Source organism: Crocodylus siamensis, chromosome 3 (genome assembly GCF_052110815.1).
Source record: "Crocodylus siamensis isolate JL-2025a chromosome 3, ASM5211081v1, whole genome shotgun sequence".
Taxonomy (NCBI): domain Eukaryota; kingdom Metazoa; phylum Chordata; order Crocodylia; family Crocodylidae; genus Crocodylus; species Crocodylus siamensis.
The window spans coordinates 190,606,563-190,628,061 of NC_143397.1; the positions used below are offsets into that span (position 1 = coordinate 190,606,563).

At 41.9% G+C, this 21,499-nt stretch overlaps 1 protein-coding gene across 11 annotated transcripts in view; it reads right to left on the reverse strand.

Annotated features, from left to right (window-relative positions):
* PLAG1 (PLAG1 zinc finger) overlaps positions 1–21,499 on the reverse strand; it is a 73,296-nt gene that overhangs the window by 44,299 nt on the left and 7,498 nt on the right. For 8 of the 11 annotated variants that reach the window (XM_090039994.1, XM_090039992.1, XM_090039997.1 and 5 more), the window contains exon 2: positions 3,472–3,587. The exons of the other annotated variants lie outside the window; for them this stretch is intronic. The gene's annotated coding sequence lies outside the window, so the exon portion shown is untranslated. The remainder of the gene's footprint in view (positions 1–3,471; positions 3,588–21,499) is intronic. 11 annotated transcript variants of the gene reach the window in all.

Consider the following 21,499-nt stretch of genomic DNA (forward strand, 5'->3'; position numbering starts at 1 on the left):
TATGTGCAGCCAAGAGGTCACACTAAGGTGGGGTAGGCAACCTTACTTCCGGCATATCTTATATTTTGAGTGCCTGAATTTGCACTCTGCATACTGTTCTTTTAAATTGGGGTGATTTTTTTTGTGTAATATAGTTCTATACAATTCCAAATGTCCATTATATATGTAAAAAATTCACATCTTATATCATTTCAGATTACTCTATCAAAAAGTTGACTTTTGAAAAGGTCCTCAATGTATAATGTTAAAAGTGCTACTAACTGCAGAAACAGAACAATAGAATTATAAAAACATACATCCAAAGGAACCTTAGGAGGTCATCTAGTCCACCTCCCTGCTTGAAGCAGGATACTCCTTTACTAACCCATCCTAGACAAGTATTTGTCTAATCAGCTCTTAAAAACTTCCAAGGATAGAGATTTTACAACCACTAGGTAATCTGTACCAATATTTAACCCCTCTTACCATGAAATAGTTCTTCTTGATATCCAACCTAAATTTCCCTTGCAATTTAAGACCATTACTTCTAGTCTTCTCCCCTGCAGCCTCACAGAATAGTATATTGCCATCCTCTTTATGTATTTTAAGATTTATCAGATCCTCTCTAGAGTCTTCTCTTCTTCAGTAATCCCAGCTCTTCCATCCTTTCCTTGTAAATCCTGTTTCCTAGACCCATCATCACTTCTGTGGGTCTCCACTGGACTCCTTCCAATTTGTCAACATCTTCCTTTGAAGTGCAGGGACCAAAACTGGACACAGTATTCCAGGTAAGGCTCCACTAGTGCCAAATAAAGTGGAAGAATAACTTCCCTTGACTTTCAAGCGACATTCCTGTTAATGCAATCCAGCTCTTGGCTTGTTTTGCAACACGAGCACACTGTTGACTCATGTTCAGCTTATGGTTCATTATAACCCCAGGTTCTTTACTGCACTGCTTCAGCCTCATCAGTTGTTCTGCAGTCTGTATTTGTCCATGTAATTGTTCCATCCAAAGTGCTGGATTTTGCACTTGTCCTAACTGAATTTCAATTGATTAATTTTGGACCATTTTTCTAGTTCATCAAGGTCATTCTAAATCCTAGCCCTACCCTCTACAGTGTCTGCAACTCCACCCAATTTGATGTCCTCTGCAAATTTCCTAATTGTTCACTCAGTCTCATCCTCCAAATCCTTAATGAAAAAACTAAACAGTACCAGACCTAGGACAAACCTCTACAATGGGGTCCCTACCTCATTACTGAGAAGGGGTCAAACTCCAGGGTCTGCTGTCCAGACAAGCCCCAAGTGCAGAATGAAGGGTGGAAAAGACATGAACAAACACTTAACAGCGAGCCAACAGTGACAGCAACATCAGGAATTTGGGGGACTTGCATAGAAACACTGCAGGTCCCAGCAGCAAGGGGCCTCCCTGAAGCTGCATCACCAAGCCGAATAAGAAACCACCTGCAGCAGCTCTGGGGGAGGCAGGTGACTAGCAGAAGGTAGGACTAGGGAGTCATTCAGGTACAGGCCCTGAGCCAGAACAGGACAGTCTGGCCCTGCAGCGTATAGCAGTGGTCACCAACTGGTTGATCCCGATTGACTGGTTGATCTGGGAACCCCTGGCAGTTGATCTCAGTCGGGGGGGGGGGGGGGGGGGGGGGGGGGGGGCTAGCCCACCCCAGACTGAGATCTATTGTCAGTGGCCCCATGATCGGAAACAGTAGGACACACGTGGGGAACGGCCAGGATGCAGTCTGGGAATGGTGAAACACAGGAGCGGCAGGATGCATGTGACCAGGCTGAGCTGTGTCCCCTGCTGCCAGGGCCCGGCCAGGTAAGTGGGATGATCCCTTCCACACTCCCTGTCACCAGGTAAGTGGGACCCTGGCCAGGCCAGGCCGGGAAAGGGTCAGAGCCCAGGCAGCTCATCCAGGCGCAAAGCCCAGCATGCAGCAGCAGCCACCTCACCCCATGCACAGACTGTGTGTGTGTGTGTGGGGGGAGTACATGCTCCCCCAGGCCTCTGCCAGGGTGCACACAGTAGCAGAATCCCCCCCCCCCCCCCAATGTGCCTGGACGAGCCTCCTGAGCTCCGACCCTCCACCAGCTTGACTTGACCCAGTCCGGTCAGGGCCCCACTCACCCCTGCCCCACTCCCTCCCTCACTGCAGGGGACTCTATCTGTCCCCCCTCCACACCCAGACTGACCTGCTGGATAGGGGGGCATGGCAGGGTGAGGGTGGGGAGGGGCTTGGTAGATTGTGGGTTGCCCTTTACTTCAAAAAGTGATCTTCACCTTAAAAAGGTTAGCAACCACTGTTGTTGAGGAAGGAGCTCTGGGCTACAGAAGCTGCAAGGGAGTGCCTGTTTGACCACCAAGCTGCCTGGGAACTACCAGCTAGACCCTGAGAGCCTATAGAAGGATATAACCCAGGGTTCTGGGTTATGTTGGTACCCAGAGTACGACGGTGCCGCCATAACGGCAGGGACTGTGGCGCCGGAGGGGTGAGGCCAGCAGTGCTGGCCTCGCCCCCTACTCCATCCCTGCCGCCTGTCCAGAACACTCTTGGATTCGATTGGCTGCCAAGACAACCAGAGTGTGAATAAAGTGTTATGGACAGACAGACAGACAGACTGACTAACTAAGGCTTTTATATTAGAATACTGGTGGTTGTGGAGGGGACTGTGAGGAATGGTTTATTTGGAGGTCCCATTAGTGCTCTAGAGGTACATGAATACTGAGCCCTGCTGGGGAACAGGCTCAAGACAAAGTGAGCAGGCAAAGCCCACAGGAGGGCAGCATTTGGGGTCAAAATGCCCAAGCCAGGCAGTGTTTGGAGGCCAGAGAGCCTGGAGCCCAGAAATTGGGCAAGACCTAAGGAAGGCTAGGACTGACCAGGCCAGGGCTGAGCAACCACCCTGAGCAACCAGGTTGTTGCAGTCACAATCTACATCCCCCATGAGCCAAGCACTTTGTTACAGAACTGCACTCAGTACCTTCTGCCAATTACACATCAAGCCATTAATAACTATTCTTTGAGCACAATCATCCAATCACTATGTTTTCACATTTAATAGTATTTTCATCTAGACCATCTTTCCTTAGCTTCTTAATGACAAATAATATCACAGGAAAATGGTGTTCAGAACGTATTGATTCTCCTCACTAACATTCAGTGCATAATTTTTTTTTCTCCTTTTGGGTTCTTCTTGACATTGCACTGGCTCTGCTTCATTGAGACATCCCCCAAAGACTTCATTCTGTGATGTTACAGTACAAAGGAAAAACTTGACTACACCATACTCTATGCAAGTGACTTTTTAACAATTATACAGCACAATTTTCAAAGCTTTTTTAAAAAAAACCCAAAAGAAAACAAGAGAGGAAGGGAAGGAGAAAGAGAGATAGAAATGTAGTTTTATATCCCTTAAGGTATGAAATATAATGTAACTTTGAGAAATGTACCACATAATTAAAAAGCCACTTACCTGAACTCCTAAAGACCTGTTCCACATTCCAGCAGGGCTCCATTAGTAGTTGGGAAATCATAGAATGATGCATTCTGAGATGTGACAGAGCAAAGCCAATGCAACTTCGAGAGAAGCTGAAAAGGAACAAAAAGGCTAATTTTCAGCTGTCTGTGTATTAGGTACTTCTCTGAGCCCAGTTAATGGGGATTTTCAGTCCACAGTTCTGGTGATTATGATTCCTTTTTTCCTTTAGATTACCTTTAATACTAAATTTATCAAAACTAAATGAAACCAACAGGTTAAATGTTTTCAACATACAACAGGTGAAAATCTGATGGCAAGAGATGTAATACTAGTTCTACAACTGTAATATTGTAATATGTAACCTCTGGGATTAAAGTATCCAAGTAATTTCAGGTTCTTAACAGGAAGTTAACAACTGCATAGCAAGGATGATCTGAGATAAACAAACTGGTAGTCCACAAGCCTGATTTGGTTTGATTTAAAATTCCTGTAAAGTAAACACTAAAAACATACACACCAGGGTAGCCAAATCTAGTTCCACAAACTCCTACCGTAGACAGATTGCACCAGTGCAACATTAAGCCTATATCAATAGCTTATTTTGGCAGTCAATGGTGTTCCACCAGTGCAAATGTAATTTAAAAAACAATCCAAAACTGGGGGGAAAAAGTAAACCCCAAAACTTACGGGCCTAGGCAAGGGATGCTATAGATATAGAAATTACGAGTTCACAAATAAATCTGTGAAGTCCTTACAGAACAGATCCAAAAAAAGACTTAGGCATCTATAGAGAAGTTAGGTGCTACAATGAATAACTTTAAAGAGACCTGGGCCTGGAGAAGAATCCTCAGTTAGGCACCACACAGGCTCCTTATACAGTGCAGGATGAGAGTTAGATGCCTGAAAAATACGACCCAAAAACTCCTCATACTGAGTAGGGAATTGCCTAGAGCTAATCAGTTGTAAATGCCAGGTACAGGGGTATATCATCTCAAGAGCTTGTATGACCAAGTAGGTCTGCAGGGGAGTACATCCGTCTATTGAGCAACCAGAGCCCAGATCAGAGAGAAGGCACCTGTTACATAGCTGTCTGATGGCTACAGCACTTGCCTAGGAAGGGAGATATTCAGAATCAATTTTTATCAGACCGAGAGATCCAAACCCCTGTTCAGGAGGATACTTTACCTGTCAAAGCTACAGGCTTTCCTGAGTAGGAACGCCCCCTCCCCACACTGCTCTTGAAGTTGAGCTACTGTGCAGAAAGAAATGCAAGATTCACTGGACCACAGAGAAAGGCACAAGAGGAGCATTACTGGGCAGTCTTGTAATTGGAGCACACCTGGAGGAACCCTGGGATCCCATCTCAGGTTTGTTTTTTTCCCCCCTGTCCAATGATTGTTTAATGTAAAGTGAACAAACATATCATGGAAGCAGGAAACAGAATCTCTGCAGCAGAATGCCCTACCCACTAAGCTTCAATCTTATTTTCCCCCTAACCCCATACAATGAGCACTCCTTTCTTCACAATTAGCCCAATTTCAATAGGTGGGGGGAATGTTCCCCCGACCAGCATAGGCAATAGGTTGGCAGTTCGGGTATACTCCTAGAACAGTGTTTTCCAAACCTTTTTAGATACTGGGCACCCCTCAGAAAATGCCGGTTCTTAGCTTTCAATTGTTTGCCAGCTATGGAAAAGAAGAAAAACAAGGAACACAGCAGATAAGAATGTTTTTGACAATACGGATTCCCATTTGAAATTCCCAGGTTTATCCTGTGAATCATGTATAGGTGTTTACACAACAAACAGTGCTCTTCCTTAAAAGGGCTTCAAGGCACCCCAAGATGCCTTAGTTGTCCTAGGAAAGACATGCGTGTTGGAAGCCCTTCAGGATCAAGACAGCATTAAACCAGTAGTATAACTGAAAGCAGGGCTGCTCGGGTGAAAAATCTGAACTCTCATTGCACAGGGTCAGAAGATGCTCTATTCTGGAGCGTCTTCATCTGTGACTTCTGTTTGCACTGTCTCTCAGCCTTAAGCTGTTTTCAGAATGGGAGGAGGGACAGGGAAGGGGGGAGTTTGGTCTGGGAGGGTTTTCAGCCCCTGCTGAAGGGTGGGACAGGTGTATTGGTACCCCCCCCACCCCGAGGTAGGGGGACTCCAATTCATCTACCCCACCATCCAGCACCAGCTGGGGAAGCCTTAGAATAAGCTCCCTCTGCTGCCTTCCCCCCACTCCCATTCTGAAACAGGGACAGGCTGGGAAAGAGAAGGGGCTGTAGGAAACTGGCTGCAGGTTCCCAGTCAGCAGCTAGATTCCCCTCCTCCCTGAAACCAATGGTGAACTTGTTTGGTCCAGGGGATCATTGCAACTCAGAATTCTTCCTGCAAAGCATTCTCAGTTACTGTGGGGAGCTGCACCCCTAAAGCGTCTTTAATTCCTGTTTTGGGTGTCTCAGTCCTGTTACAGATCTAACCCTGTGATTAAACTAATTTGCATATAAGTAATACACATTTAAAAATTTAATTAAAATTCCCAAAGTTGTATTTGCTTGTAGAAAAGTTTCCATGAGAGATGAACAGAAAGTATCTGAATTCAGTAGGAATAAATAAATAAATAAAATGCTCTGTTCTTATCCTACATGTAGGAAGTCCTACAAAGTGACCTGTAGTCATGCTGAGGGCCACATTTATTTTGACTTCTTTCTGTGCTGGGAAAAGAAAAGGAAGTCAGGTGATGACAGAAAAAAGAGAAAAGGAAGATAGTGTTGATTGTACAGGTCCCAAAAAAATGGATATCCCAAAGGGAGTACAAAGGGAGCTGTGTGGGTTTGAAAGATGAATAAGGACATTAACAACGTAGTAAAACTGGAACTTTGCTGGGCCAACCACACCATCTGGATGTGCAATTTCAGGCTCCTGAATAAAGTTTTATTCAGTCAAGGTGTACTCTCCAGGGGAGGGTACAGAAAACGCTTCAAGGATGTCCTGATGGCCAACTTGAAAACCATGCAAAGTCAACATCAACTCATAGGAAATATCACTCAGGACCACCCCAATGGAGGAAGAGTCTTCTGCAAAGATCTCAGTACTTTCAAACCTTATGACAACAGGAGGCAGAACCGAAGCAGCAGAAGCAGCACCTTGCAGACCACACCAAGAATCCAAAGCCACCCATCCACCCTGCACAGAAACATGTGCCTGAAGGCTGCAAAAGGATAGGCATCATCAGGCTTCTTTGGATGCACAGATAAGACTACCATGGAAGACAATTACTTATGAGGATGATGGTAGACCTGGAGGAAAGAAGCATTTGGATTGTTTTTCTGAAAGTCTCAACTTATGAAGAGTCTGGAAAACACGTATCATATATCATGGTATACAAGTCAAGTTTTGAAGCCTATTTTTCTCTCTTAAAATTGAACCTTGATCTATACACCATCCCCTGTGAGCAGTGCTGCCTGGGCCACCCCCCCCCGGATCTCCGTCAGCACATGGCCCGCTGGCAGCCTGCCCAGCTGTCTCCGGGGGCTGCTGCCACAGTAGAGGGAAGAACCAGGCCCCCCTGCAGCTCAGAGGCTGCCTGACCTGGCAGCAGCTTACCCCCTGGCTACTGCTCACTCCCTGGCTGCGGGGCAGGTGGGTAGGCTCTGCTGAAAGCAGGATTAGGCCCCTCGTTGCTTCTGCTTTCAGCAGGCACCTGTGGCTGCCCAGGACAGACCTGGCTTGCCCCAGGGGCAGCACAGGGTGTTGGGCAGGGGCAGGGGGAGGCCAGAGGTGGGGGAGCCCTGCCCAACACCCCTAGCCTCCCCACCTCCCCTACCCAACACCCCATACTGCCCCTGGAGCAAACCAGCCCCTTGTCAGACAATGCCAGGCATTCTGCCAGCTACAGGCACCTGCTGAAGGCAGAAGTGGTGAGGGGCCCAATTTTGCTTTCGGCAGAGCCTCTCCCCATGCCCCATAGCTGGGGGGGGCGAGCTGCCGCTGGACCAGGCAGTCCCTGAACTGTGGGGAGCCCTGGTCCAGGGCCAGCCAGGTGGGCTGCCAGTGGGCTATGTGCTGCCTGAACTGCCAGGGGCCTGATTCAATTTCCCAGGAACCTGTCAGTATGTGACCTCTCCCACAAGCCCACCTCAGTTTCCAGTGCCTCACAAACCAAGGTGGGGTCAACTTATACAAAGGACATAAAAAAATCCCAATTTTTTTTTTTTTTTTTTTTAATAGAAATACATGATTGACTTATACAATGTGTTGACCTATACGCTGTAGGATATGTAATTGTCTGGAACACTGGAATCTGGTCTCTGCACTTCAGGTGTATACATGAATGATAACGGTTTAACTATATCTTTGATATTCTCCATGTTGCAATTAAAAAAATATATTTAAAAAATATTTTCATGTACAAAGGTAACACCATAATGCAGCAGAGTTGTATGCAACACAAATAGCCCTATTCTTATGAGAAACTTTTGGATATTTCTTAGAAGCATACTGACATATCAGTCCATATCAGATCGGCCCCGATAAGAGGAAAATTGACATAATTGGCAATCAGCTTTTTTTGGTCAGTGTAGCTGATAACATCACCAATAAATTCAACATGTATGTGCACAGCCACAGCATGCACACAGCCAGGAATGCAGCCCGGCAGCTTGGAGACCAGCATCCAGCTAGTAAGTTGTGGGGGGAAGGGGTGGGGGAGGGGGGAAAGCAGTTTGGGGCTGGAGTAGGGGCATGGGCAGGTGCTGCCCAGCTGGGCTGAGGCATGGGACAGAGCTGTGGGTGGCTCATCTGGAGGCCACGGGGGGCTGCCCGCCACTGCATGCACCCCTGGGGAGGTTTGGGGGGCATGTGCCCCCCCCCAAATTTGTGCGCAGGCTGAGGGCAAACAGCTCACTGCAGGCTCAGGGCCAGGGGCTGCACTAGCCTCTTCCCAGTGGGGGAGCTGGGCCAAGGCTGTGCTCAGAGCAGATGGAGACAAGGTAGGTGGTGATAGCACTGGGAAAGGGGCTACAGGGTGGGCCCAAAATTCCCTGTAGCCCCCTTCCCAGCACTGCTGCCACCTGCCCTGTCCTGCCTGAACACCCCAGCCCAGCCCCCAAGTGGGAAGAGGCTGGTGCAGCCTGCCCTCACTCCATGCACAAATCCAAGGGTCACGTGTCCCCCAAGCCTCCCCTGAGCACAGTGGCAGGGAGCCACCTCCCTCTTCCTGTCTCCCCACCCCCCAGGTAAATCACTCATGGCTGTCCCATGCCCCACCCTGCTGGGCAGCACCTGCCCATGCCCCTACCCCAGCCCCACTCCCTTCTTCACTGTGGTGGCCTCAATCTGCCCCCAACCACACACCCTTTCTCCCCCACAGACTTACCAGCCAGAGGCTGCTCTCCAAGCTGCTGTGCCGCATGTTAGCTGTCAAATTAGTATCAGCAGATATGGCTGGTTAGTAATCAGGCATTGGTTTCGGCCAAAAAAATCTTTATCGGTGCAACCCTAGTATTTCTTACTACTCCCCATCACACCAGTCTAAGTTGCCTTCTTCAGTCATGTCTATCCACAGACATTTTCAAAGTTAAGGCAAATGAACTCAAAGGTATAAGGTCAATGTGCGAATTAAGGCACATTAAACCCACATGCATGCTCTCACTCAGAGAAAACTGTCTCTGATTTGTTGCAGTTTATTTCTCCTGTGAGGACAATGGTCAATACCTGGTAAACTTAGCATGAATGCAGACTGTTTACTATTTTGCGTTTTCTCTGTATTGCTTTTGTTCAAAACAACAGTACTTTACTTTGTGACACCTGATTGATCAGCAGGGATCCTGGTTTTTTCCAATTTAAAAAAAACACCCCAATTTTCAGTTAAAAAAAAGTAACCCCAAATCTACATTTTTCCATGCTTAAAATGAAATATCACTATCCATCTGTCTATTACGGATGTTTCATTTAAATCATGGAAAAAAAATGTATATTTGGGGTTACCTTTTTTTAAACCAAAAATTGGTGATTTTTTTTAAATCAGAGAAAACCAGGATCCCCGTTGATCAGCAGCCATTGCCCCTGAGAGAAACTGAAGCTACAGGTGCTGAACTGAATCCCAGCATGACAGTTACAACAAACTTTAAGGGGACTGTAACCGCAAATCACAATGTGGAAGGACCTGCTTTAAACTCTGCCTAAAGGCCTCAAAGTCCTTGAGAAGACACAGGAGACTAAATTACATCTGGACCTCAGAGGAAGATTAAGCTACAACAAAATAACTACAGCTTCTTTGTTCCTGAACCAATAAAACACACAAAAAACACAAACCATCCTCTCGCCCCCACCCCTGCCTCCCCACCAATCCAGGGTTTTCATGTTTTAACTTGTATATACCAGTAGCTACACTGAACTGAATGCGCTTGATCTCATCTGAGCTTCAAAGCTAAGCAGTCTGGCTCTTGGCAAGCAGTTGGATGAGACCAACTTGGAATCCTATTAGCTAGAGATCGGGGATGAGCAATTATTTGCGCCAGAGGACCACTTAGGGAGTTTGGTGAGCTGTCATGGGCTGTCCGTACCCCCTTCCCCTGCCCTGCCCTTCCAACCTGCAACAGCTCATCAAAACTCACCAAAACTGCTAAGCAGATGGGATGGGGCCGCAGGCAGGGAGAGGCATCGGAGTGCAGGATGGGTGGGCATGGCCTGGGCTAGGAGCAGGATCACTAGGCAGTGACAGCACAGCACCAAGACCCAGGGCATAGCTGCGATCCACTCCCCTATTACTCTGCAACAGGCACTGGGTCCATGGGCAGGAGCATGCAGAGAGCGGACTGCAGCTCTGCCCTGGGCCCTGACCCTGCGCTGTCATTGCCCAGTGGTCCCAGGGTCTCCCTAGTGATTGGCTGAGTCCTGCACAGGTAGGACACAAGGCCAACCTAGATAGAAGGGGAGCAGTGTCTAGGAACAAAACAGGCAGGTCGGGCCGGGATCGTGGAACTGGGGTCCAGGGTAGAACCACGATCTACTCCTTGCATGCCCCTACCACTGGAACCAGCACCCATCACAGGGACATGCAGAAAGTGGATCACAGCTGTACCCCACACCTGGCCCCACACTGTCACCACCCTAGAATCCCAATCCCACCCTGGACCCTGCCTGCCAGTCACACTTCTGGATGCTGCTCCCAACCTGCCCATGCCCCCATCCCATATGCCCAGCCATGTGTGCCTTATCTGTGTGGGTCCTGGGCCAGTCTCCACAGACACTCCATCTATCTGCCCCCTTCATCTGGTACCCCTGACATCAGATATGGGGCAGATGAGCTCAAATGCCTGGGCAGCAAGGCTGGTTTAACAGCAGCAGCAGAGACTCGCAGTGGTGGCAGAGACTGACAGCGACAACTGAAAGGAGCCCCTGCTATGGAGCCTGTCAAGCCAGTCCAGCCACAACACCGCCCAAACCCACTGAGTGCCCAGGGGCGGCACAACCAACTGCATCCGCCATGGCCCAGACTACTACTGGTGCCTGGACCAGGAGGAGCCAAGGGACCCACGACAGTCCAAACAAAATCCTTTGGAGAGCCACTAGAAACCAAGGATGTTTATTGGGAGGGGAACAAACCCCACCCCCCCAAAATAGTGCTTTACTTTCAGCTCAGTTTGCCGCAGCATCAAGTGAAGGCCATGCTCAACAGACAAATCACATCAGTTTGACACAGCTCCCCAGTTTCTGTATAGCTCGTGCACTTCAGCAGGTCTTTTTGGCGCTTTTATCTAAAAAATCAGCTATTAGATAAAAGCGCCAAAAGCCCTGCTGAAGTGCGCAAGCAAAATAGATGCTGGGTGACCCGGGTCAAACTGATGCGATTCCTCTTCCGGTAAAGCACTGTTTTTTTTCCACCCCCACGTCTGTCAAGGCCTTAAGTGGCAAGACTCCATTCAGTTCCATCATGGCTTCTGAGCTGACAGACAACAATACAAGAAAGAAATTAAACTAGCTGTATTGTCTTTGAACTCTGTTGATTCACTTCAACTTTCTTAAGCATCCCTACATATAGAAGCCATTATGGAAAGAATTTCGGGAGACAGTTCTTCAAATTTGACAGAACACAACTGCAGTCCTAACACAGCCCTTCTGCATGTGCATTTTTTAAAAATTCCATCTAGTAGTACTCTTCTCTCCTGTTACCCATATTGTTTCTTTATTTGTGTGAAATTATATGGATCAGTCTTGCTGTAAATTGATTTCATCAGTATTCATGCAAGCAAAATGGGAAGGGATAAGCAGGGAGACTGCAACTACCATCCACACAAATGGTACCCAGGCCTACCTAAATCTCAATATGTATGAATGCAAAGTTAATAAAACAAACTAATTACTTAAAGCCATATAACCTAATGGCAAAATATACAGGGATGATATTTAATAGATTCAAGGTCTTAACTGTTTTAAATAATGCAAAACACAAACTATTTACAGTGACATTAGAATTTGTATCTCTGTCCATGCATCAATCTGGTGCCCATGTCAATTCTGACCTAAATACATCACTGTATTAAGGTCCTTTCACTTCAAAAGATAATAAAAATGTGATTTTTAAATAGTGCCACTCGCTTGACCTTTGCCCTAGATCTTGTCCTGCACAAGATATGAGAATAAGGGTTTTCCAAGGAGTAAAATACAACCACAAAGTAGGAGTCCTAAGAAATAACAACAACAAAAAAGGGGGGAAAGAAGGAGGAAGAGGGAGGGACTGGCAACCACCAAAGCTCAAAGCAAATGTGTTCTGTTGCCTAATAGACACAGGCAGTTTTCCAATCAGCCAGTTAGCATACAAGCTCCGGACAGCAACACGCTGCTCTGAGAATCAATAGGATACAATCTACTATACTTCCCCCAAAGTGTCCTGGAGTTTGAAAACAAGGCCTGCCAACAGTGGCAGGTTGAAAGAGTTGGAAGGAACGACTGCTTGCGCACTGCGCAGAAATAGATGACTTTGTTTAAACAAATATTTGGTAGCTTCAGCTTTTCGCTACATGTGTAATTACAAGTACTTTCCTTTTATCAGTTTCCTGCCCCCCCCCCCTTTCCTTCTTCAATTCTCTTGCTGCACCTTTTTCAAAGTTAGATTACAAGCTTCTCTGGTAACAAGCATCATCCATTGTTGTCTGTTCTTGCTGAACTGCTGGCACAACAATTCCTGATTGTGTAAGTAGAAACCACTATAAAAGAATATTGAAGGATTCAATACCCCATCGCACAAAAAATTTGATGGATCCCTTCTACTCAGGTATTTATGCTGCATTTGCTAATGTGGGACCTGAACACAGAAGAAAAACAAAGGCCATGACTTATTTAGTTGAACAGATACATCCCCATATCTGATTAAGAAAGTTTGGAAAGAGGACTTAAATTAGTCATCTGAGAATAAACTATGGGTTAGGAAGATTTTTCCCCCTCCCCATAATTTTACAGGGAATTTCGTATGAAACTGCAACAAGAATGCTACATGCTATTTATCTGGTTGTTTACATAGCTTCTTGGTGATGTCCCTTTACAGTCAATGGAGTGCAATGTTTTATTCCAAGCTACCCAATTGGTCCAGAAAAAGATAATAACCTAAGAAATCCTTCAGTCTATCGTATTTTTCATCATCATCATTTTACGCAGTTGTTACTGAGATATAAATCTGTCTAAAAGAGGAAAAACGTGAAAGAGTGACACTGGGAGAAGGCGCTTTAGAAGGACAGCAAAGGCACCAAAATTACCCTGTAATTTGTCCAAAAGATCTTTGTTTTCATATATGGGAGATGCCATGCAGATGCCTCTGCTCTCCAAGAAAGAACTCAATCAAGCCACCAACTGCTAGCTTTGCAAATTTACTTTTCCCACCCTTCTAATACAGGTTTGTCTACAATGCAACAGAAGCATGCAGTTGTCTTCTTGGATGATACCATTCTTTTCCTTTTTGTCAGCAGAAATCAAATTCATTAAACAAACAGAACAAAAAATCTGGGAAAAACTACTGTATTTCTAGCCTATGTGTAGCAGCCACATAGCTTAAGAACGTTCTTCCTCAGTCTGACAGAGGAAAATGCATCTCTGTAGTTTGATATTCTGTTCACCGTGATATTTGTAGTACCAAATGTTACAGATTATTTAAACGTTTTGTGGGGAATCCTGAGAAATTCCCAAAAGTTTCAGTTTAGTCAGATATTCAACTTCTGAGGCTAGGATTCCATTCTTATTCTCCTATGTGAGAGCAAGGTGTTCTGAACCAGGGGGTATTTAGCAAAGGAGGGAAGTCAACAGACCATGTCCTAGTTCAGATGCTCCTTTGCCCATCCCAGAGAATCACTGAAAACAGCAGTAATCCAGCTCACTAACAAATACAAACCCAGGTCCCTGGAATTCTTTTTAACACAGGAATATTTTGGTGGTTTCAGCTTCTCTCCTCTCTTTTTGGAACTCAGGTAAGTACAGGAAAATCTCACGGCTAGTAAAAGGTTGCGTTAAGAACTGCATGTGAGCCCACTGCAACACAATAGTTTTACTGCTTGTGCAAAAAAAATAGCAACTTTGTAAACTCTTGGCCACCATCTACTTGCATTGTTTTAATATATTGGGCAGATACCCTACTTTTACTTAACACTCCTCTGACACAGACTACTATTGGGCTAAGCAGAACAGCAGAACTTTTTTTTTTTTTTTTTTAGACAGAGTGCTCAGTGTGTTTGTTAGTGTGTGAAAAATCATCACAGCAAACAAAGAATTACAATACAGCAAATCTCACACAGGAAAAAATAAACCTTAAAATAAAGGGGGGGAGAGAAATGAATAAAGTGAAATGTTATATGAAAAGAAACAAAACAGAAGATGAATTGTAGAATAAATGGAAGTGCATTTGGATCAAAGATTTCAAAGAAAATCTGAGAAAGTCTTTAATAAATCTGATAAGTATTTTAACAAAAGTATGAGAGACTGCTCAAAAATGTTATTTAAAAAGATGTTAAAAACAGAAGCTGACTGTGAAAGATCAGTTTTGAGATAAACTGATAAAGCCATAATATATTTAGAACAACCTTATTCTACATTATATTCCCTGTTGAGCACATTAAAGGCATGAAGAGTAGAGTCAGAGGGGAAAAAAGTTAAGAAGTTTAACAATTAAACATAAAAGGCAGCAATAATGCAAGAGAAACCAGAGATTCTTAGATAAGAGGAGAGGAAAAAAATCAAAGAACTAGAGACAGACAGGCAGGAAGAAAAGCAAACTAGTCAATCCTTTTAAAAAATAAAAAAGCAATACATTCTCCCCAGTATTTCCTTACAGAAATGAACTTAAAGAGTCAATATTACTACCTATATTGTTTTACTGTCCTGTTTAAACATTTGGTAAGTATATTTTTAAGCACAGCTCTGAAAATAGAGCTGAAAAATAGTATTGAATAGTTCTGTATTTATATCCTCTTTCTGGTACCAAATTTATCTACATCCACCCCACTCTCAGGGTATTTTACTGGTCTTCTAACTAGTCTCTGTCAGACTACATATAGCCTTTGGTCCCCATGATTGAAATACATTATCGTGAGTTTTATAGAAAATGGGTTAGGGGTCGTATTATTTGTATACAGGTATGTATAGCATGGCAACTAAAGTTACAGCCCAGTTTTTTCAAGAGCTATGCTTAGTTGCAAAATTAATATAGCTGTTATTTGCAAGTACAAGGTATTTGAAGCAATTTAACACTTTTTCTTAAGTGGATTGGGGGAGGAGAGGAAGGGAAGGAATGAATGTCTTAATAAAAAAACTATTTTCAATTTTTTAAAGTGAAGGAAACCTGAGGAATCCCCAAAAGTATTTCATGTTATGCTAATCCATGTTGATGCAGAAAACTATGAAGATGCATTAGAACCCCATAAATACATAGTGACCGGGAAAAATATCACCATTAATACCACACTGCTCATTAACAAGTAATAATTCTTTGTTAATTAATTTCAGGAACTGTTTAAATTTAATATTTTACAATACAAGATACTATTAACTATTTTTGCAACCTAACCAAGTCTTGACCATAAGCAATTAAATTCAGTGAAAAGCTCTTATAATGCCCCAAATGGAAGACAAAGTTCCTTTTGTATGAATTAAGTCTGAAAATAAGCAAAGAACAAGGCTTAAGGATAATTGTACTTCAGACTCTCTCTGAAGATGCTACTGAAATAAAGGCTACTTATGGCTGCCTTAAAAAAAACTGTGAGAGTCACATACTTCACATCAAGATCACCAAATGATATTCTTTTGGGTAAATGCAGGTGAATTATTTTGGGGAAAAATAGCTCCAATTTAGCAATTGCCTAGACTTCATAGGAACATGCAGATAGGCTTCTAATCTTGCTGCCCAGCTGCTGAGACAGCCACATGAGTCACCTGCTCCCTCTGGAACTAACACACTACTTGCTGAACTGAACAAGTTTTAATTGCAGTGCTAGATTGATACATAGCCCCAAACTGACTCCTATCCACACACTTGCATTAGATACTTCTGTGTTGTTTTTAAAACTCAAGCTTTCTAAACTACTGAAGAACACTGACAAACTTCAGTGCTGATCATGTTCAGGCAGTAATGCAGAGACAACACAGCTACTTTGTACTTGTAATTCAAATCTCCCATATTAGAAAACAACACTGGAACAGTGCAGAACTCTCCTCAAATCAAGATGGGCTAATTTCTGAAGTTAGGCTAAGTCTATGTAACTGAAGCCAATTCTGCAGAGAAAACAAATCTTAAAGAGCCAAATATTCTATTTGTTATGAAGAATCTTAGCACTACAGCTTGGGACCAAAAACTACTTAATGCAACTGCCTCCTTATCTGGAATTTAATTTGGGATTGTTTAGAACGTGCTAATAATATGTTTAAAGTCTATTTAAAGACATTTTATTTACATAAAGATTAATAAGGTTTTGTTTGTAATAGCCCAGTTTTTGAACTTCATGTTACTGTTTATAAAACCACCCAATATTAAAATGATCTGTATCCTCCCCACACAGAAAAAATCAAACATTTTATTGTACCAGCAAGATACATCATTAACAAAACACTTCTTAAAAGTCCACTGCTCAGGGTAACTAACATCATTTACTTGATGTGGGTACTGCAGTTTTAAGTTTTACTACTGATCAAAACTACTACATCCTCTTCCACATTTCCCCCTCTAATTTACTGAGTGATTACTGGAAGGGGGTCAGCAATGCAAAGCATCATGCTAAGGATATGTTTATCAGCCCACCTAAAAAATATAACAAGGTTTCTACTGCAGCTTGTCATACCTCAGATGATGAGGTTTAGAAAATAATCAGTAAGGCTCCCTTGCTTTATATTTGAAACTGTTGTCTTCTGATCTGAAATATGAGCAACATCTTTTCTTGAGTAACTTAGTATGCTACTAAGCCCCATGTCAAACTGAGCCTTAATGAAGTCTGCTGATTTCTGTAAAGTTATTCTAGGACTGAGTATGACCAGTATGTTTTCCTCGGACCTCCTGCCAGTAGCCTATCATTGTGAATAATATCACAGCTCACCAATCAGACAGCAGGAATATTTCCATGTACTTTAATGTATTGTTTAGCACTAATAAATTCTATAACTAGTCAGACTGTAAGACATTTTCATGAACTGAATATTTTCCATACATTCTATTTTTTTTTTTTTGCAGACACGAATATTAATTTAGAGTCAAAGCTATTATGGTTAAGCTCTTTCAGTTAGCTTTCCCCTTTAAATTAAGTAAATGCAAGTTTCCTTGGAGTGATCACCAATGTTTTACAGGTTCTAGTGACTGGGTGTGTCTACACAGGATGCTTACTGCTCAAGAGCCCAATAACACTGCACAGTAAGTAGTGTGCTGGTCAAAAACCATGCTAATATGCTACTACACAGTGTTAGTAGGCAACTGCACAGTAAGCGTCACAAAAAAACTGTAGTTACTGCACATTTAGTTAGTACTTCACTAAGTACTAAACTAAATGCACAGTAATTACTGCACATTAATGAACGTGTAGGCACTCCCATTGCTATAAAAAGGGATAGTCAGCTTTAAAAATTTGGGACCCAAGTGGCTTTTTATATACTGTTGTTACAAACAGCACTTATTATTGCTGAAATAAACAATATTTCTTTCAGTTATGCGTAACACAAAAAATACTACAAAATACACAGCACATTTTATTGTTTTCCCTGAGATTTCTTTGCATCTTTAACACAAGGGCCAAAATAAATATATTAAATGTTGGAAAGAGGAAAACTTAGCTGAAAATACACAAAATGAAAGAGGAGTAAAGAACAGAATTAGTTAATGAAACTATTATTTCAGTCTTCAATATTTCTGGAAGGAATCTATTACACTAAGCGAACTGAACATCTTTAAGTAAATGAACACTTCACCACTTAACTGAAAAATGAAACTAACAGAATATGAGTGTCCTCCTAGAAGGAGCTTTTTTCTTTAAAAGATACTGTTTTTACCATATCCAAAAATGCCTCAGAACAGAAATTAGATGGTATACATATTTTATCATTCCTGGAAATAATAATGTTTAATTGGCACTGCCCCCTTTCTGCAATGTATTAAAGATCTCCCTCTCCTCCAACACTTCAAAAGGTAAAAAAGGTACATTTCTGTTATAACTTAAAAACAGTTCATTTGAGACGTTTCAAGAGACAGTTGCCTTAACATAAAATATTCCACACAGAATGATGTATGGCTTAATGGATTAATCCTTTAAAAGCATGATTTTTTGAGGCAGCTATTTTAAGTAGTGTAAGTAGCAGGATAAAATATTAAACCTTTTCCAATAAACATAATTTTTGATCTGCTGAGTTACTGTGCTACATACAATATCCAGAGAAGACTCATTTTCATTCATTTGGGGAAATAAGATACTAACACAATTCTGTACAAATTAAAATGATGCAATCACAGAACATTAAAAAAAAAGGCAAATAAGCCATAGATATATAGTATTCTTAACAAACAGAATAATTAGTTTGTCCAGTCAATTTTTACAAATACACACCACTTAATGCAAGTTTTAAAAAATAATTTCTTCTGAGTTAATCATTATGCATATTTGATGTAAAGTAATCAATTTACTGAAACAATACATACATCTTTATTTTTAATTCTGATATTTGACACCAAATACTAAACTTTGACTAATCTTAAAAACACAGCAGCTTTGTTTAGCTATGCCTAGCCCTAAAGAAAGAGAAGGAGAAATACCCAAGCATTTCTGAAAGGTGCTCCCAAGTTTAGCTCTCTCTTCATTGAACACCGACCAAAATACTTGATTTGCAAGACAAAGTAATGGCTATAGATTTCTCTATAATTCCAAAAAAAAAAAAAAAAAAGGCTGTCTGGAAGGAGGAAAATACTGAATGGTTGGGTAATTTTGGCTTGTAGTGAGAAACCCTCTGACCATTTTTAAGTGATTACAGATTTTTAGCAATGATGCTCGAAATACACCCTTTTCCTGCATATTTAGGTCAAACTCAATTTTTTTAGGTGTATAACAAAGTACTTCCAAAAGTACCAAAGACTAGCGCAAGTAGTTTGCTTAGAGTCATGAGTCAAAATACCGTTTTGCCTTTAAAAAATTCTATAGATCAAACTTTATTATAAAGTTTGCTGTTAACTATAAAAGCACCTCTAAAGAGTCCCAAGGAAAAAACAGACTGCTTAAATAGCTAACAAACCTACAAACAATAGGAAGAACCTATGAAATCAAGTTGTGTGTTTAGGCAGACATCTCATTTTGCTAGGAGTAGGACACTGCCCTGCACAAAGAATGCTGTGCATACATTTTGACTGCTTGATCTCTCCTCTCACACACCTGGGATGTTCTGAAGTTACAGCATGGATATGCAAATAATTAAGATGCGTGTAAAACTTTGAAGAAGGATGCAAATACCTCCTGGTCTCCAGTCTTTGACTCCTTTTAAGTTCTTACAAAGGCCTCTATTTCTAAATACATATGTATAGATATGCATGCAGTGAGGACAGTTTCTGCAATAAGTTAACCTAAAAGCATTTTTTTCCCACCAAACTAGGTGAAAAAAACTATTTAGCATAAGTTAGGAGTGAAGTATTCACAAATCAGCTAAAACCTGCCTTCTCAAGTCCACATCTCAGTTCTGTAATCAGAGCTGATTATGTTTAACAATTGCCTGAAGTGCCTACTGATAGAATATTCTGCTTCTATCAAGATAGCCATTTTATTTCGTTTCCTTATTAAAACTTACACATGGAGCGATCAATGTTTTAGTAAAAATGAAAAGTACAGTATAAAAAGATGATTTTATAGTTAAGTATAGTCAGAGATTAAAAAATTTAGGATACGTTGCCTCATATAATTTCTAAAGTGAATGCATACACACACTGGAGGGAATACACAGCCCATGTACATGGAGGCTCAAGTACAAAGCAGCATGCATAGCCTAGATCAAGCCAAAAGTATCTGACCATACTGTGAGAAACAGAGCAGTAACCCAATGTCCTTGCTGGGGCAAAACTGCTGGTGAAGTACTTGTCAAAGCAGCGATTGTGAACTTTGACCCATAGGAACTGAACATATTGTGGTACAGCCATTGAAGTCTCAACTGACAGGCATAGTTAGCTACTGGGCCTTAGTTTCTTGAAGTCTGTGTGCATGTGTGCATGTCACCTAAAAAATTCATAACAGCCGCTCCCTCCCCACATCAAATTCCCCAACTGTCAGGGCAACTTCCAACCTCTTTTTCTATTCAGGATATTTTCATGATAATATCTTAAGTATAATAAAAGATGCATCACATACATATACCAAACAAAAAAAATCATACATTTTCTTCCACGATGAACTGAACTAGAAGCAGTTCACTGCGGTTATAGATTACTTAAATCTACTTCCCTTTCAGCACAAATATTTAGTGTATAACAGGGTATCAAGTTTGCTTTACATGAACAGATAGATACAATGTGTACAAAAAAGTCAATATATTACTCAAGATGGACTTAGACTTATTTCTGGGGGAGGGAAAGGGAAAGAGTCCTCTGAAAAAAAAGGCATAATTACCAGAGAAATGGATTTAACAGAAAATCATTTTTAAGCCATTATTTTTCTGTTTGCTTTCCACTGCAGTTGGTGGCTCTGAGTGTGCTCAAGTATTTCCTATGGGAAATATGATTGCAAGTAACACACCAACACTGCAACATTTTACATCCCTTTCTAAAAACCTAGTTTAAAATTCATCCAATTTGGGACTCTTCTCAACATGCAAGTGCCTGTGCAATTTAGTTTTCATTTTACTTTACAATAAATACAATTTCTATACTTGTACCACCAGCAGCACAATACAACTTTACTTTTTTTTTCCATTAGACAATGCAGTTTTCTTTGACATGTACAGGAGTGCTGTCATTATCTTGATATAATAAAGGTCAAGACAACTTTCTAACCCTTATTCACAAAATCAGAGAAAAATACATTTCAGGACAAGAACACTCTCTCAAAAAATGTATTACTAACAATTACATTTGAGAAAGTAACACTAATTAAACTCTAAATAATTATTATATGTACCTTCTTCATAGCAATTTCTACATATATAAAAACTGAAATAATATTATCTTATGAAATAAATCATGTAATTTACTATTTAGGAACAGCCTTACTTTCTGTGCACCGTTACACTTGAAATTGTACCAAACATTATTTAAAAATAATATGTAGCAATACTACCTTCTTCCATACACCACAATATTTCTTTTTCTGAAACTGATTAATATATTCTACTAGCTACATATGCGTTGAGATATAATTATAAGTGGCTTAGTTGATACATAATCCCAGTATTAAGACATTACAGAAAATTAAGTCAAGTCACTGAGAAAATCCAACTTACTCATTATTAAACTGGCACCTATTGCGATTGGCCATATTAAAGCTGTTCTTTAGACTACATGGTTCAGAGTTTCTGAAAATCCCCAGAATGATATAA